The sequence below is a fragment of the Osmerus mordax genome, chromosome 8 (assembly GCF_038355195.1).
Source record: "Osmerus mordax isolate fOsmMor3 chromosome 8, fOsmMor3.pri, whole genome shotgun sequence".
Taxonomy (NCBI): domain Eukaryota; kingdom Metazoa; phylum Chordata; class Actinopteri; order Osmeriformes; family Osmeridae; genus Osmerus; species Osmerus mordax.
In genome coordinates, this window is record NC_090057.1 from 2427364 (window position 1) to 2443130 (window position 15767).

Below are 15767 nucleotides of genomic sequence, written 5' to 3' on the forward strand. Positions count from 1 at the left end.
GCCCCATCTGCACACTTCTCACCCCACCTCACCCCATGTAGCAGCCTTTACATTTACATTTAGTCATTTAGCAGACGCTCTTATCCAGAGCGACTTACAGTAAGTACAGGAACATTCCCCCGAGGCAAGTAGGGTGAAGTGCCTTGCCCAAGTTGGCGTGACCGGGAATCGAAAAGGCAACCTTTGGATTACTAGCCCGACTCCCTCACCGCTCAGCCAACTGACTCCCTTTGCTGTGAGAAATGAATACTTACATGTAGTTAAGAGTGCTGAGAGCCTGCTCTGTGGTAAGGGGGTGTCTGTTCTGTTGGCTGCAAACCCAGAGTCAGGAGGTCAGGGTCTGGGCACATAGCAGGAGGCGCACTTTGTGTGTGGGTGTGTGTGCGTATGAGTGTGTGTGTGTGTGTGTGTATGAGTGAGTGTGTGTGTGAGTCACACCATTACGCAGAAACACAAGATGCCATATGTTTCCACCCATTCCACTGAAAAACAAGTGTTCCGACTTCTTCACAAGAAGCATCCCGCAAGCGGCTGTTTTCTCACTTACAATGCCACAGAACAAGAAACTTGGTCCACATCAATTAAGCTGTTTTTCTTTTTTTTAATGGGACACCTGTTTATGATGTCCTCACAGACAAACTCAACCGAGGGCAGACCAAGTGATACAGAACAACAAAAGAGCCATCAACCAAAGGGGAGAAATAATGATTTCACCCAGCAGGACCTGTGGACATGTGCTTATTAAAAAACAGATGCGTCAGTCATCCTGCCCATCCGTATTCCAAGTGATGCGCTTGATGAGTTAATTTACCTCACAACAGAATTATAGAAACACAGGATATTTGTTGATTGGCCACAGTGGCTGTCAGTCAGTCAACCTAGCTAACTGATTTCCTTATGTCCATGTTTTCACTAATCATGACTGGCGCAGGAAATTTAGGCAAGACATGGTTTGATTCGTTTTTTAACGTGTGAATGTGCCACTAACTGAAATGTTAGTGTGATTAAACATGTTTAATGTAAAAAAAATAACCATTGTTGTAAAGGCTATGGCAATAACAGAGCAAAAAAAAAATTGTAATGCATTACAAAACTTGCATCAGTCCTACGGTAAACTACAGTCACCCATTGCTGTATTGAAAGTTCAGTTTTTGAGCTCCGCCCACATAACCATACATGCTGACATCCACCTACCATCTCCTTAGAAGGACCCGCCCACTACAGTAACCATGTGAACCCATAGGCTTGGTGTAAAGATACATAGGCTGGCTACATACTTACGGTAACATTATGCTTCTGCATCTATGCAGCGAGGTCAAATGGGCACTTAAGGGCGCAAGTAAAAAGCATGATTTAACTTTGACCACACATGCCTCGATACAACACAAAGAAAAGCTACATTTAAACCCAAGAACTAAACATGCCTGCACAAACGTAATTTCCTTAAAGATAATATACACATCTTTATTTATAAGATATAATAAAGGAGTGTTTATACATTGATATTTTTGTGGAATTATCCCACGTAGCTATTATATTCTACCTGTCTATAGCAGCATAGTGAGAATCTTAGGCATCCGCTACCACCTGTAATTCTCCTGCATTGTCTGTTGATAGTTTCCATTCTAATACCCCCAAACTTTTCCTTCGCTTGGCTCTTCAGCAGAAGATTTAGCAATCACACTTCCTCTCCCTCATACAACCTTCCCCTCAACAAAAAAAACACGGGTCTCTCTCTCTCGCGATAGGCGCTTGCTAATGCAGCCGCCATATTCTCTGATAGTATTTTGATTCGTATCTGGAAGTTATAGAAACGAAACGAGAAAATAAAGGGGATAGTTCAGGGGGTGTAGAAGAATAGTTGTCAAAAGTATTCCCGAGTCTCCAAAACAGCGGGGGACTACGTTGTAATATTACCCCAGTCGAGAGTTAATACAGTGAGGGCCTGGGTGCCGTTGAATCTCCGATTCCGAAGTCCCCTGCTCCGCTTCTTTCAGCACCACGGCCCAGTGGAGATTCTGTAGCTGTGTCTCGGGTGTTGAAGGTGGCCCAGGGAGCGGCGGCGGAGACGGTAAGCGAATGCTTCTGAATAGGCCCAGAAGTTGTAGACGTTTTAAGTTTGAATAATGTAAATGGAATCTGCTTCAGCTAACTTTTCTTACCCTATTATTCGAATCGTTGTCTATTTACTCTGTCTACATAAACCAAGAAAAAAGTTTGTCTAGCGACTTTTCATGTGTGGAAAAAGTTTTTGACAACTGGTCGCTAGCCTACGAAGCTTTTCAATAATGTTCTGATGCTGTGTACAGCACATTAACGCTTTGTTGATTCACAGTCATGGAAATATAGTTTAGTTGCATTTAGTATATTCATGTACTTTTTAAAGCTTACGTGCATGTTTGTAGCTAAGGCTAGACGCTACATTTTCCATTGAGCTTTCGTAAAACGTAAGTCATGGATATAATTCTGAGCGCAGAGCAAGTTGGACCACGCAGCAGCATTTTAACATTTCAGCATCTAACACAGATTTCGACTTCAAAGCTGTTTTATTAGCCAATGTTTTGGGAGTAGGCTACTTTATAAATGTCCTAAGTTAGCACGTTTGCTAACACCGCTCCATGGGCTTTCCACAGGTTACGTTGTATAATCTTTAGTCATACCTGATCTTTTTCGATATTGGCTACAATTGTTGCCAGACTGAAATGTAATGCTTTATATACAAATATATACCAGGGCATACTGTCTGCTGTAGTTCGTTATTAGCCAACACAGTTAACAGGCCTCTCCCGGATAGTGGTGTCTGGGACTTGAGTTCCGAATGACATACAGGCCCGACCTAACTGTAAGTAGGCTAATCGACTGTCATGGAGACTTGATTGAATGAATCAAGTACTAGACTAGAATTATCAGGTAATTCTACGTTGTCCGGCAGGACAGTGTCTTTAGCCTGGATAGTGACTCTAGCTCGTTCCAATGGTCATCCTCCTAACCCTTGATATGTGTAGTCAATGTATTTTTCTTATTTTTTTCTTATTTTGTTGTTGATCTATGTATATTAATGCTGTCATTGAGCTTGTTCATTGGTCACAAGGGGTCATCACATCCTGTATTGGTCATCACCGTTTTGTCACCGCCTGTTAACCTACTTTTTATTCATCTGACACAGATTGGCCCATCCTTAGATTGAATGTTGCTAACAGCTGGCATATGAACCAGAATAACGTTTGAGGTTGCCTGTAGTGTGAAGAAAATCTAAATGAAACAGCTTTTCATTTAATATAACTGCCTTGCTATAGATTGAAGTGCAGTAAAATATAGACCCATAAAAAGTTTTTTTGCGAAAGAAAAAAAGTTTCATAATCTCTAACTTACTTGGCAGCAAAGTGCCTGTCATTTTGTCAATTGCGTGGTTGTAAGTCTAGGTTAGTCTGCTAGGTTTAAGGAAAGATGTACCAGGGTTTAGTATCACTTCTGTAGGTCTCTGAATGCAAATGTTGGCGTTGCTGATGGTGGTGGGGGTGGTGTATAATTCATTAGCAGCTTGTGCCTGTCTTGACTTGCAGTCAACATCACACTTCCTGACCAATAAGCTGCCACGGCCAACTGTTTATAGGTGCAGACCCCTAAGTGAAACCATGTGTGCTTGTAGCTGGGCAAATATGTCACTGGGAGGGCCTGCTCACTTGCCACTCTTTAGAGAGAGGGGGCTATGGTTTCACATGCTCTGATAAGTGCTAATCCACAGATAAATCACACGTTTGGACTAAGCGACAAGGCCAGGACCATCAAGTTTAATGCAACGTTTTGCAGGCCTGCTTTGGAGCTGTTCAGAGTAAATTTCATTAGTGGCATTTGTGTGAGCGTAAATCTAGGCACGGTATTGAGTTTACAGTTGGTTGATTACAGTAAACTTCAGAGCTGAGCATTGCTGTTCTCCCTGTAGTTGACGAATGGCCTCAAAACATGTGAACATCAATAGGATATGGTATTTTAGCTTGATATCTCAAATGAGTGTGTGTATTAGACTTTACACGATAACCTAGCTACATTTTAGTTGCTGTTGTGACTTTTGAGTTTTGGGTTCCGCAGTTTATTACAGTTGTGGTTGATTACTGCCAGCCCGGACTGGAAACCTCGGACTTGAAAAACCTGTTTTGAGATCCATTTGCAAAACATCCCCCTGCCCGTGTGGTAAGAGGCAGGTTTTTGACGAGGAGTAGGATAATTATCAGAGCGTTGTGTTGGCTTGAACTCGCGTGCTTGTTTTTGGGATCGCCAGGCAGTTTCAGTTGAAACGTTTTCACCAAGGAAATTGTGCTGGCACACCTTCCTCTCAGCCAGTCACAGAACATCGCTAACATTTCCACAACATTTATTCTGTTTTAGCAGCAGGCAGTGCCAAGGAAGATTTTAGGCCGGGCTACGTTATGGAAGCTTAACAAAGTAGGCAGCCATCTAGTCGAATTGATTGGTTGAGTCTGATTCCAGCTGTGATGTGGTTCTGTCTCTGTGTTGCAGTGAGTGGAAGGATCTATCACATTATAGTCAGCACAGCCAGGTCTACTGCCCTCCCCCACCCCGGTGCGTCTGTCAGGAAGAGAGGCTGGGATTTGAACCCCCCCCTCCCCCTATTGAAGTTCTCCCCTCCCTCAGTTTCAGATGGGATCCTCCATTTCTCATGGTGTTCCCCCCAGGTCATGGGTCAGATTGCCTGCACAAAGTAGACACTGCAGAGGCTGTGTCTACTTCAGCACAGTGTGGTTGTAGGAGACTGTGCCGTTCAGAAATATTGGTGGCTGCTGTCCCAAGTGTACCACTTTCATTTTCTATCAGTCATAGGTTGCAATGATCATGCACATTTGCCATGCATGCTTTTTTTCATTTACGTTTTTACTTTTGTCCTTTGCTTGAACAGGATCAAATGAAAGCTCTCTCTTCTTGGTACCGTTCTACCAGAGCACTGTTGGCACCTCTTTTATTGTGTTTCTGTAATCAGTTAGACGTGAGAATGACTTATGTTTCTGTCTCTGACGCAGGAAACACACTTTATTGTGCTTTATTGTCCTCTGCAAACAGATGGATCATTGAAAATAGGCTTGATCAAAGATGTCATGGGAAGACAGCCCTTATTATCTGCTTGTATTTAAATTGTACTGTAGTAAAACATCTGCTTTTTTAATTTTATTTTTTTACTAACTGCTGAATATTGAAGTGAAAAACATTTTCCTGAAATAGCCCCAGTACCACCAGCAATATAATAATTAAAGAGCAGCTTTTCCTGCTAATGAAGTGTTTTTCAAGTTTCCCTTGCTGCAGGAACTCGGCTATGAAATAGGATAGTAGCACAACCATCAATTAAAGGAATATAGGAGAGAGCCTCACTTGGCTTTGCCCTGGATGTAGCATTTAAACTAATTAAAAACAGAGGCGCTCGTCTTTTAAACAGGGATGTTTTGGAGAGGCAGCTTTGCAGCTCTCCAGACGCTTTACTGCTGGGTTGCTATGCAGTGCACTTTACTGCTGAGTTGCTATGCAGTGCACTTTACTGCTGGGTTGCTATGCAGTGCACTTTACTGCTGAGTTGCTATGCAGTGCACTTTACTGCTGGGTTGCTAGGCAGTGCACTTTACTGCTGGGTTGCTATGCAGTGCACTTTACTGCTGGGTTGCTATGCAGTGCACTTTACTGCTGAGTTGCTATGCAGTGCACTTTACTGCTCAGTTGCTATGCAGTGCACTTTACTGCTCAGTTGCTATGCAGTGCACTTTACTGCTGAGTTGCTGCTGAGTTAAGTGCGGGGCTGGTCAGTGGATGCAGCAGTTGAATGAGCTGAAGGGCAGCTGCCATGTTGTGCTTGTGCCATGCCGCCTGTGTAGTCTTGACTGGTTCAGTTGTGTTGTGCTTGTGCCGCCTGTGTAGTCTGACTGGTTCAGTTGTGTTGTGCTTGTGCCGCCTGTGTAGTCTGACTGGTTCAGTTGTGTTGTGCTTGTGCCGCCTGTGTAGTCTGACTGGTTCAGTTGTGTTGTGCTTGTGCCGCCTGTGTAGTCTGATTGGTTCAGTTGTGTTGTGCTTGTGCCGCCTGTGTAGTCTGACTGGTTCAGTTGTGTTGTGCTTGTGCCGCCTGTGTAGTCTTGACTGGTTCAGTTGTGTTGTGCTTGTGCCGCCTGTGTAGTCTGACTGGTTCAGTTGTGTTGTGCTTGTGCCGCCTGTGTAGTCTGACTGGTTCAGTTGTGTTGTGCTTGTGCCGCCTGTGTAGTGTGACTGGTTCAGTTGTGTTGTGCTTGTGCCGCCTGTGTAGTCTGATTGGTTCAGTTGTGTTGTGCTTGTGCCGCCTGTGTAGTCTGACTGGTTCAGTTGTGTTGTGCTTGTGCCGCCTGTGTAGTCTGACTGGTTCAGTTGTGTTGTGCTTGTGCCGCCTGTGTAGTCTGACTGGTTCAGTTGTGTTGTGCTTGTGCCGCCTGTGTAGTCTGACTGGTTCAGTTGTGTTGTGCTTGTGCCGCCTGTGTAGTCTGACTGGTTCAGTTGTGTTGTGCTTGTGCCGCCTGTGTAGTCTGACTGGTTCAGTACACAGTCACTGACACAATGGTCCTCTGCAGCAGCAACAATACTGGATTATCATACAGAGGAGACTGCAGACACTGTGGCAGGATATGTGTTACACACCCACACACTTCTTCCTGTCAGGGACTTTGTAATAACCACCTCAACACGAAGACCTGTCAGGCTCAGTCAATTACACTATTCCATGAAGAGACACTCTTCCTCCGTAGTTGAAGATGCCTATCGACGACGCGTCGATGGCATGTCAGTCACAGATACAAGTAACCATGGTTACATAAAATGCGGTTACGCCCGAGGAACGAGTATCCTGTGTGTGTAGATCGGTCTGGACGCTTTGTGCGTTGCCACGGTGACGCGTTGCACGCAGAACGAAGGCCGCTGGAGACAAACGAGACGCAGGCCTGCAGAGAAGTGGGGCCCTCGGTTTGAGGTGAAGAGTCTGAAAGGGCCTTTAGAGGAAGTGTGCAGTGGAATTCAGGAGAGATAATATGGTGCTGGTGGAGTGGTCTATCTGACAGGGGAGGGGGGGAGAGGAAAGGGGTGGAGAGGAGTGGATGGGGGAGAGGTGAGGGGAGGGAAGGGGTGGAGAGGAGTGGATGAGGGGAGAGGTGAGGGGAGGGAAGGGGTGGAGAGGAGTGGATGAGGGGAGAGGTGAGGAGAGGGAAGGGGTGGAGAGGAGTGGATGGGGGAGAGGTGAGGGGAGGGAAGGGGTGGAGAGGAGTGGATGGGGGAGCGGTGAGGGGAGGGAAGGGGTGGAGAGGAGTGGATGGGGGGAGAAGTGAGGAGAGGAAAGGGGTGGAGAGGAGTGGATGGGGGAGAGGTGAGGGGAGGGAAGGGGTGGAGAGGAGTGGATGGGGGAGCGGTGAGGGGAGGGAAGGGGTGGAGAGGAGTGGATGGGGGGAGAAGTGAGGAGAGGAAAGGGGTGGAGAGGAGTGGATGGGGGAGAGGTGAGGGGAGGGAAGGGGTGGAGAGGAGTGGGTGAGGGGAGGGAAGGGGTGGAGAGGAGTGGATGGGGGGAGAAGTGAGGAGAGGAAAGGGGTGGAGAGGAGTGGATGGGGGAGAGGTGAGGGGAGGGAAGGGGTGGAGAGGAGTGGATGGGGGAGAGGTGAGGGGAGGGAAGGGGTGGAGAGGAGTGGATGGGGGGGAGAGGTGAGGGGAGGGAAGGGGTGGAGAGGAGTGGATGGGGGGAGAGGTGAGGGGGGGAGAGGTGAGGGGAGGAAAGGGGTGGAGAGAAGTGGATGGGGGGGAGAGGTGAGGGGAGGGAAGGGGTAGAGAGGAGTGGATGGGGGGAGAGGTGAGGGGGGGGGGAGAGGTGAGGGGGGGGAGAGGTGAGGGGGGGGGGGGAGGTGAGGGGAGGAAAGGGGTGGAGAGAAGTGGATGGGGGGAGAGGTGAGGGGAGGGAAGGGGTGGAGAGGAGTGGATGGGGGAGAGGTGAGGGGGGGAGAGAGGTGGAGAGGAGTGGATGAGGGAAGAGGTGAGGGGAGGGAAGGGAAGGGGTGGAGAGGAGTGGATGGGGGGAGAGGTGAGGGGAGAAAAGGGGTGGAGAGGAGTGGATGGGGGGAGAGGTGAGGGGAGGAAAGGGGTGGAGAGGAGTGGATGGGGGGAGAGGTGAGGGGGAGGGAAGGGGGGGTGTAGCCAGCTCCAGGCAGCAGCCAGAACCCTCCCCTCCTGCCAGGAGACCGAGTCTTTAGTGTGCAGGTCCTGACAGCTGCAGGTCTGACTCCATGTCTCTCCAGGTCAGCTCCTGCCTCTGCTCCTGAGACAGAATATCAGCGCTGATGAATTCATGTTTGTCTCCGTTAAACGGATGCAGGTGGTCATGGTCCCTTCAGCAAGATGTAGACACAGTAATAGAACATGACAAAACACTTTTTTCCCCCATGCACTTATTTGCCTGCTATATAAAAACCTTGAGCAATAATGTTTGGTTTTGCTCTTGACCGAATTTAACGCATAATACACACACGGATAGCCTTTTTTTCTTTTTAGAGATGTCATACTTTGCTTTTTCTTTCCAAGGACTCCTATGAATATATATTTGAGATTACCCTGTGCTGAGTCAGCATGAAGCGCAAACCTGGATGTTTGTTTTTCGAGGTTTACGCATCATCTTATCTGCTTATTCTGCGGGCAGGTTCTCTCTCTCTTCACCCTCTCTCCCTGCACACTCCCCCTGGCCTCCACTGCAGACAGGGCTGTTCTCCTCCACTGCAGACAGGGCTGTTCTCCTCCCCTGCAGACAGGGCTGTTCTCCTCCCCTGCAGACGGTGGTGGTCTGAGCTGGGCTGTGCTGAGCTGGGCTGTGCTGAGCTGGGCTGAGCTGGGCTGTGCTGAGCTGGGTTGTGCTGGGCTGTGCTGAGCTGGGCTGTGCTGAGCTGGGCTGAGCTGGGCTGTGCTGAGCTGAGCTGGGCTGTGCTGAGCTGGGCTGTGCTGTGCTGAGCTGGGCTGTGCTGAGCTGGTCTGTGCTGAGCTGGGCTGAGCTGGGCTGTGCTGAGCTGGGCTGAGCTGTGCTGTGCTGGGCTGTGCTGAGCTGGGCTGTGCTGTGCTGGGCTGTGCTGAGCTGGGCTGTGCTGAGCTGGGCTGAGCTGGGCTGTGCTGAGCTGGGTTGTGCTGGGCTGTGCTGAGCTGGGCTGTGCTGAGCTGGGCTGAGCTGGGCTGTGCTGAGCTGAGCTGGTCTGTGCTGAGCTGGGCTGAGCTGGGCTGTGCTGAGCTGGGCTGTGCTGAGCTGGGCTGTGCTGAGCTGGGCTGTGCTGTGCTGGGCTGGGCTGTGCTGGGCTGGGCTGTGCTGGGCTGAGCTGTGCTGAGCTGGGCACGGTGTCTCCGGCAGTCAGCTGATGCTCTTTCATCTCTCTCTCAGGTTTTTGCTCGCTAAGGATGTGAAAGGACTTTGATCTGGCGTTGTGCGGTCCTATCAGCTGCACAGTGTGGGCCTCAACCCCCCCCCCCCCCCCCCTTCTCAAAACATGTTGTCAGGGTGTGGTGGACAGTGAAGTTCACACAGTCCAAAAGCTTTTGTTTGTTGTGGTTCGGTATATCTTTGCCAAGGGCAACTGACTGTGTGGCTGTATATATATATATATATATATATATATATATACAGAGAGACACATAAAGTGACACATATACAATACATATATATATATATATATATATATATATATATATATCTATCTTTCTCTTTCTCTCTCTGGTTCTCTCTCTGTGTGTGTCTCTGTCTCTGACATAGTTGCAGCAGTAGCGGTCTATGGAGTTGCGTGCGGTGATGTGTTGATGTTTTGCAACTCTTGTGTCTTAGAGCAGCCTCCTGAGCCGTGGGGCAGAACACAGCTTCCACTGGGCTCAGAGGGATCCTTGTTTTCTCTCTCCTGAACACAGATTGCACAACAGCGCCTAAATACACAAAAGTATCGTTTTTGGAACCGCCCATCCAGTCTAACAGTGTGCGCTAACTATCAGAATGAGCGTTTGTCAGTGTGTTGAAAAAAATAAAATAAAAGTTTCCATAAGTGCCCTCAGATTAAGTTTGAGCAGGGTGCATGCTGGGTACATGCTTGTAAAGGTGTAAGTGGGGCCAAGGCACAGGGTGAGAGTGGACTGGCTTAGTTTTTCCCAGCTGTCCCCTGACTCTTTTGTTGGGGTGTTTTTTGTCAGTTTCCTTGTTCCTCGTCACTGATCCATGGAAACTTCTCTTGATTTGGAAGCGGGGGGACAGAGCGTGGGGGAAGGGATTCCAGTACACAGTACAACCCTGCCCTCCCTGCGCCTCACCCCCCTGCGCCACCTTCCTCCCTCCCCCCCAGCCCCACACCGCCCCCTGGTCTCCCAGGCCCACCCACGGCCTGTCTCTCCCCCCAGGTTAAAGATGTCCGAGAGCGGCTCTGCCACGTTATTCCTCGCAGGAATGCACTGCTATGGCTTCTGCTGCTGTGGGTGGTTTGGCTGCAGTCTCCGCTGCGGATCAGGCCTAGCGCTCTGGCAGCCTCCGGGCCACACCTGTCAATGCCAGTCTGGGCACAGCCAAGCCTTGTCCCCTCCCGTCCCCTCTGGGCACCAGCAGGGCCACCGGCTGCCCCTCCGCACGCACGCCAGCCGGACGCGTCCGCAGCCAGGGTCCACAGCCAGGGTCCACAGCCAGGGTCCAGCTGGGAGAGGCAGGCCCTACCATGCGAAGCCCTCTTTCAGCGTCTGTAATCACTTAGGCTTCTTTATACATACTTCATTGATGCATGCATACAGGGTTATGTTACACCTGGGACGACCACTTATGACATGAGTTCGGAGTGCCGACAGACGGGATTTACTGTGATGGGCGTCACACCGCGTTCTGATGAGTCGGTCGTGACTTTTTTTCTGACCATTATTTTGTTTGTTGGTCATGATATGACTGTACCAGTGTACGTTACAAGTCGTCTTCTGTGATGAGGTGAAAACGTTTTCCGGCGAGACAAGTATGGCTAGAATGTTTTGAGAGGGGTGGAATACAGAGGCTTTCCACCAATGGCATCTCACGACGGAAAGGTCACATGACTTGGCTGCCATTTGTCTTTTGGTTGGCCTCAAGGTGGGGGAATAATACTCCTAGCAGCTGCAGAAAGCATTTCCGGCCCAACATTTTCTCCTTAGCCGAGCACATGGAGATCCTGTAATCCACTGTAGCGGGGCTGTGGTAACACACACTGGAAGTAGCCACAGAGGGCCTGCTCTCTGTGTGACAGGACCCCTTTACACCCCTGGGTGGGGTAAGGTGATGGAATGAGCCGGAGCCACAGGGAGAGAGCGTTCTAATAACCTGCCGGCTATGCGCTTTAAAGAGTGTGATGACATGCTGTAAGTGTATTTGGTCAGGCAGTAAAGGGTGAAGATTTGTCCTGTACATACTTGGCATATCAGTGGAGGGCGTCCTCCAGCGAGCTGCCTCGCTGCTGGTTGGCCCAGCGGACACGCTTCTGGTTGGCCCAGCGGACACACTGCTGGTTGGCCCTGCGGACACTGCTGGTTGGCCCTGCGGACACTGCTGGTTGGCCCTGCGGACACTGCTGGTTGGCCCTGCGGACACTGCTGGTTGGCCCAGCGGACACACTGCTGGTTGGCCCAGCGGACACTCTGCTGGTTGGCCCTGCGGACACTGCTGGTTGGCCCTGCGGACACTGCTGGTTGGCCCTGCGGACACTGCTGGTTGGCCCAGCGGACACTGCTGGTTGGCCCAGCGGACACGCTGCTGGTTGGCCCAGCGGACACTCTGCTGGTTGGCCCTGTGGACACTGCTGGTTGGCCCAGCGGACACTGCTGGTTGGCCCAGCGGACACTGCTGGTTGGCCCTGCGGACACTGCTGGTTGGCCCAGCGGACACGCTGCTGGTTGGCCCAGCGGACACTCTGCTGGTTGGCCCTGTGGACACTGCTGGTTGGCCCAGCGGACACTGCTGGTTGGCCCTGCGGACACTGCTGGTTGGCCCTGCGGACACTGCTGGTTGGCCCAGCGGACACTCTGCTGGTTGGCCCAGCGGACACTCTGCTGGTTGGCCCAGCGGACACTCTGCTGGTTGGCCCAGCGGACACTCTGCTGGTTGGCCCAGCGGACACTCTGCTGGTTGGCCCTGCGGACACGCTACGCCCTGGGAGGCTCACGTCTTTTCACATTGTTCCTGGTATTAAAGCTGTGCTCTGAAACACAACGGATTGCAGGAGCCGTTTGTGAACTCTGGGTGTGATGTTGTGGGGAAGCTGGCATGCTCTGCGTGCGTGCCTGCATTGTTGCGCCATCCAGGGAGCTGAGTGACTTCCTCATGAAGGTGTGGTTGTGGTATGTGATTGACAGGGGAGGTATGTCTGGTATTTACAGCTTTTCGCGTGAAGCCAAGGACGGGGCATTGCTGGCTCCCTACCCCCTCCATGCCCCCTCCCTGCCTCATCCCTGCCCCCTCCCTGCCTCCCCTGAGCCTCCCAGCCGCCTCCCTGCCTACCGGCCTTCTCCTATCCTCTCCCAGCCTCCCCCCAGCCTACCAGCCTCCCTCCAGCCTTCCCCCAGCCTACCAACCTCCTCCTAGCCTTCCCCCTACCTCCCAGCCTCCTCCCAGCTCTGTGCCAGGACATTCACTCCTCATGAAGACCTTACGCAGGGACCATACCTGAATGTCACTCCATTAGCAGACAAGGTTTTGTGTGTGTGTATGTGTGTCTGATTGGAATATCATGCCCTTGGCATAAGTGCCTTGATGTTAAGCTAAGGCTACAAGCAGAGCTGTGTGATTCCTCAGTGAGAGACTTGCTCACCCTCTGAAGATCTGGAAGTAGGGAGGGGGGGATATTCTATCATTGTGAATCATGTAGCGGTGGAATCTGTTGCTAGGCAAAGGGCCATTGAAGCTGAGCCGTCTAAGATACTCCTGTCGGAAAATCTATCAGAAACAACTGTTTCTGAACCTTTTTTTAGTCCCCTCCCACCCCTCCTGTCCTCCTGACCCTCTCAGATCAGGTTCCCATGATTGTGTGTTTCCCTTTAATTCACCACTGTGACACAACAGTTGCATCAGTCTTGTCCTTCTACGTAGAGCAGACATGGTTGTTGTTGTGGCTAGTGCTCTCGAGGGCTGCTGTATGTGGCCAGCTACTGAAGTAAAAAAAGTGTCAAATCACTCATCTACAACACAGATGAACCCTGTTCCCAGGTCTGCGTTCCCTGATTGCACTCTCCCAGCTCTGGTCATTGTTGCAACTGATTAGAACCTGCAGAATGTGGCCCAGGACACATTTCTAGACGAGGTCAGACCTTGAAGTGACAAGGCCTTGGACAAAACGTTGCATGCGATACCGTTTTTTTCCGCCCTGATATTTCCAGGTTAGCCTGTATCTTGTGCTTTGGACGTGTTTTGACAGTTGTTGGCTAGGCTACAGGTTTCTCTCTAGCCTGCAGCGCTCTGGTTCTCCAGGCTACAGGTTCCTCTCCAGCCTGGAGAACCAGAGAGCAGCACCCTGGTTCCTGACTCCACCTGAATCTGCTCTGTGAGAAGCCTCCTCCAAGGACGGCTCTTTTGCCCACCCATCTCTGCTGCCTCCGGCTCAGTGTGGCTCTGCTGCCCGTGCACAGGGCCGGCTGTGCTGCCCGTGCACGGGGCCGGCTGTGCTGCCCGTGCACGGGGCCGGCTGTGCTGCCCGTGCACAGGGCCGGCTGTGCTGCCCGTGCACAGGGCCGGCTGTGCTGCCCGTGCACAGGGCCAGCTCTGCTGCCCATGCAAAGGACAGGCTCTGCTGCCCATGCACAGGGCCGGCTGTGCTGCCCGCACACAGGGCTGGCGTGAGTGGGCCTGTGCAGCAAGACCTCATGATAAAACCACCCTCGGTCTGAGTTGTCCAACTATAACAGGATCTGCTCAGACATGCCGCGGTGGAAATAATAAATAACAATATATGGAGCAGAAAGCGCTTCGCAAAAGGAGCTATTCAGCATTCAGGCGGGCCAGGGTCCTGTTGGCTGGGCTGTGCTGTCACGTAAAACAGTCAGGCAGATAACTGGACACCTTTCAGGGTAATTCAGGGTTACATTGTACTTTGGGTGGGCAGTGTATGGTATTGTTTAGAAGAATATCCTGTGTAATATTACACATTTGGATAACAAACAGAACAATGGATTCAGTTCAGTGGCAAATACTTGTCTACCTTCAAACAGTCCTAATAAGGTGTGAACACAATGTGTATAGTCACATGGTCTAAAAACGACAGCCCTCTTCAATGTCCACATATTTTATGGTTTAAACCATTGAAGCTAAACATGGGCAACACCATCTATCTTCTTTTCAAGTGTTGGTCTGGAAACTGAAGGTTATACTGAGCCTACTAAATGAGTCTATGTTGAGGCTTGTCAACTAGCAATTAATGTTTCCACAATGTAAGAAAAACAACGTGCGCACTGTCCTGTCATGGGTTTCCAACCCCCTTTATTCTCACATCATTTTTACCCTTAAGATTGCTTACACCCTTTTTTTATTTATACTTTCTTTGGCAGAAAGCAAAACAGAAAGATTAGTGGTTTAGGATAACATATTTTGTGCTGCTGAAGTTTCTATTTTAAGCTCAGGCTGTGGTCGTGACATCTAATGCCTGGAGGAGGGGAGGTGGATGAGGGGGAGGAAGAGGAGGGGAGAGGAAGAGAAGGGGAGAGGGTGGGAGAGGAGGAAGATGGGAGGAGGAGGAGGAGGAGAGGGGGAGAGGATAGGAAGAGGAGGGGTGCTGATGAGCAGGAGGCACTGAAGCCACACTCCCATATAGGTGCTGGGTAGTTGCATAACCTTTCACCTCCCTCTCCGCTCCCTCGCTGGAACCAGCCCTTCCTCATCGTGTGTTTTCAGGTTTGGTGAGCCGGCTGTGGCCCGTGGTGCGAGCCGGCTGTGGCCCGTGATGCGAGCCGGCTGTGGCCCTGGTGTAGTCAGTATCAGTTGGATGCTGTTGTTCTGATACAAACAACTTTCTGTTTGGAACCCGGTAAAGGAAGTGATTGAAGATGACATGGAGTACCTCACGAGGTAGTCTGGACCTAGACCTTGTCCCTCGTCGAAGAAGATGGCTTCATTTAGTGGCACTGTAGCAGAACAGCCTCACCTCAGGTTGTCACGCCTGGAGCAGACACACGTTAATGCTGAGCTATTTACAACCTCCCTGGCACAAATGCTTGGAAATTACGCCGGTGGTGTTAAATGTTAATTTCATTTTTCTGTCAGTAATGCCCTTAATGTGGACCAGATGCGCCTTGTTGACATTGTATTGTATTGCATTTGTATTTAATTTGTTTTTTGGTACGAGTGTGTTTATTTTCTTGGAGTGGTTGTGCTGCACAAAACTGCATACTTTCTGGAGTTTTCCAAAGTTGTAGAGATGCTCCGAGTGTTACTATTGTTAGATGACCTTGTGGTCAACCGTTTCCTTATGCTGACTGGGAAAAAAACGATTTGTCATTCATGACCGTGATGTGCCTCAGAGAAAACGCCAAGGTGACAAAGTTGTTTGGAATGAGATCTGGATTATCAGAGCTGTTTCAATACAAACAGTGCTGTCTTGGTTACATCTAGCCATGATCCATGGCTAAGCTTCAGTTGAAAGACTACTGCTCCTTAAGGTAAAAAGGTCATATATTGTCAGACCTGTTGTGAACAGTATACCTAAGGTTCTTAAGTAAACATAAGTCCTCATCAAAGATGTCTCTGTTTACCCAGG

The 15767-nt window shown here is 50.2% G+C and overlaps 1 protein-coding gene across 1 annotated transcript in view; it reads left to right on the forward strand.

The window, feature by feature from the left end:
* The first annotated feature begins 1780 nt into the window (after positions 1-1780).
* tab2 (TGF-beta activated kinase 1 (MAP3K7) binding protein 2) overlaps positions 1781-15767 on the forward strand; it is a 23009-nt gene continuing 9022 nt past the window's right edge. Inside the window, 1 exon segment of the mRNA XM_067241986.1 lies at positions 1781-2071. The gene's annotated coding sequence lies outside the window, so the exon portion shown is untranslated.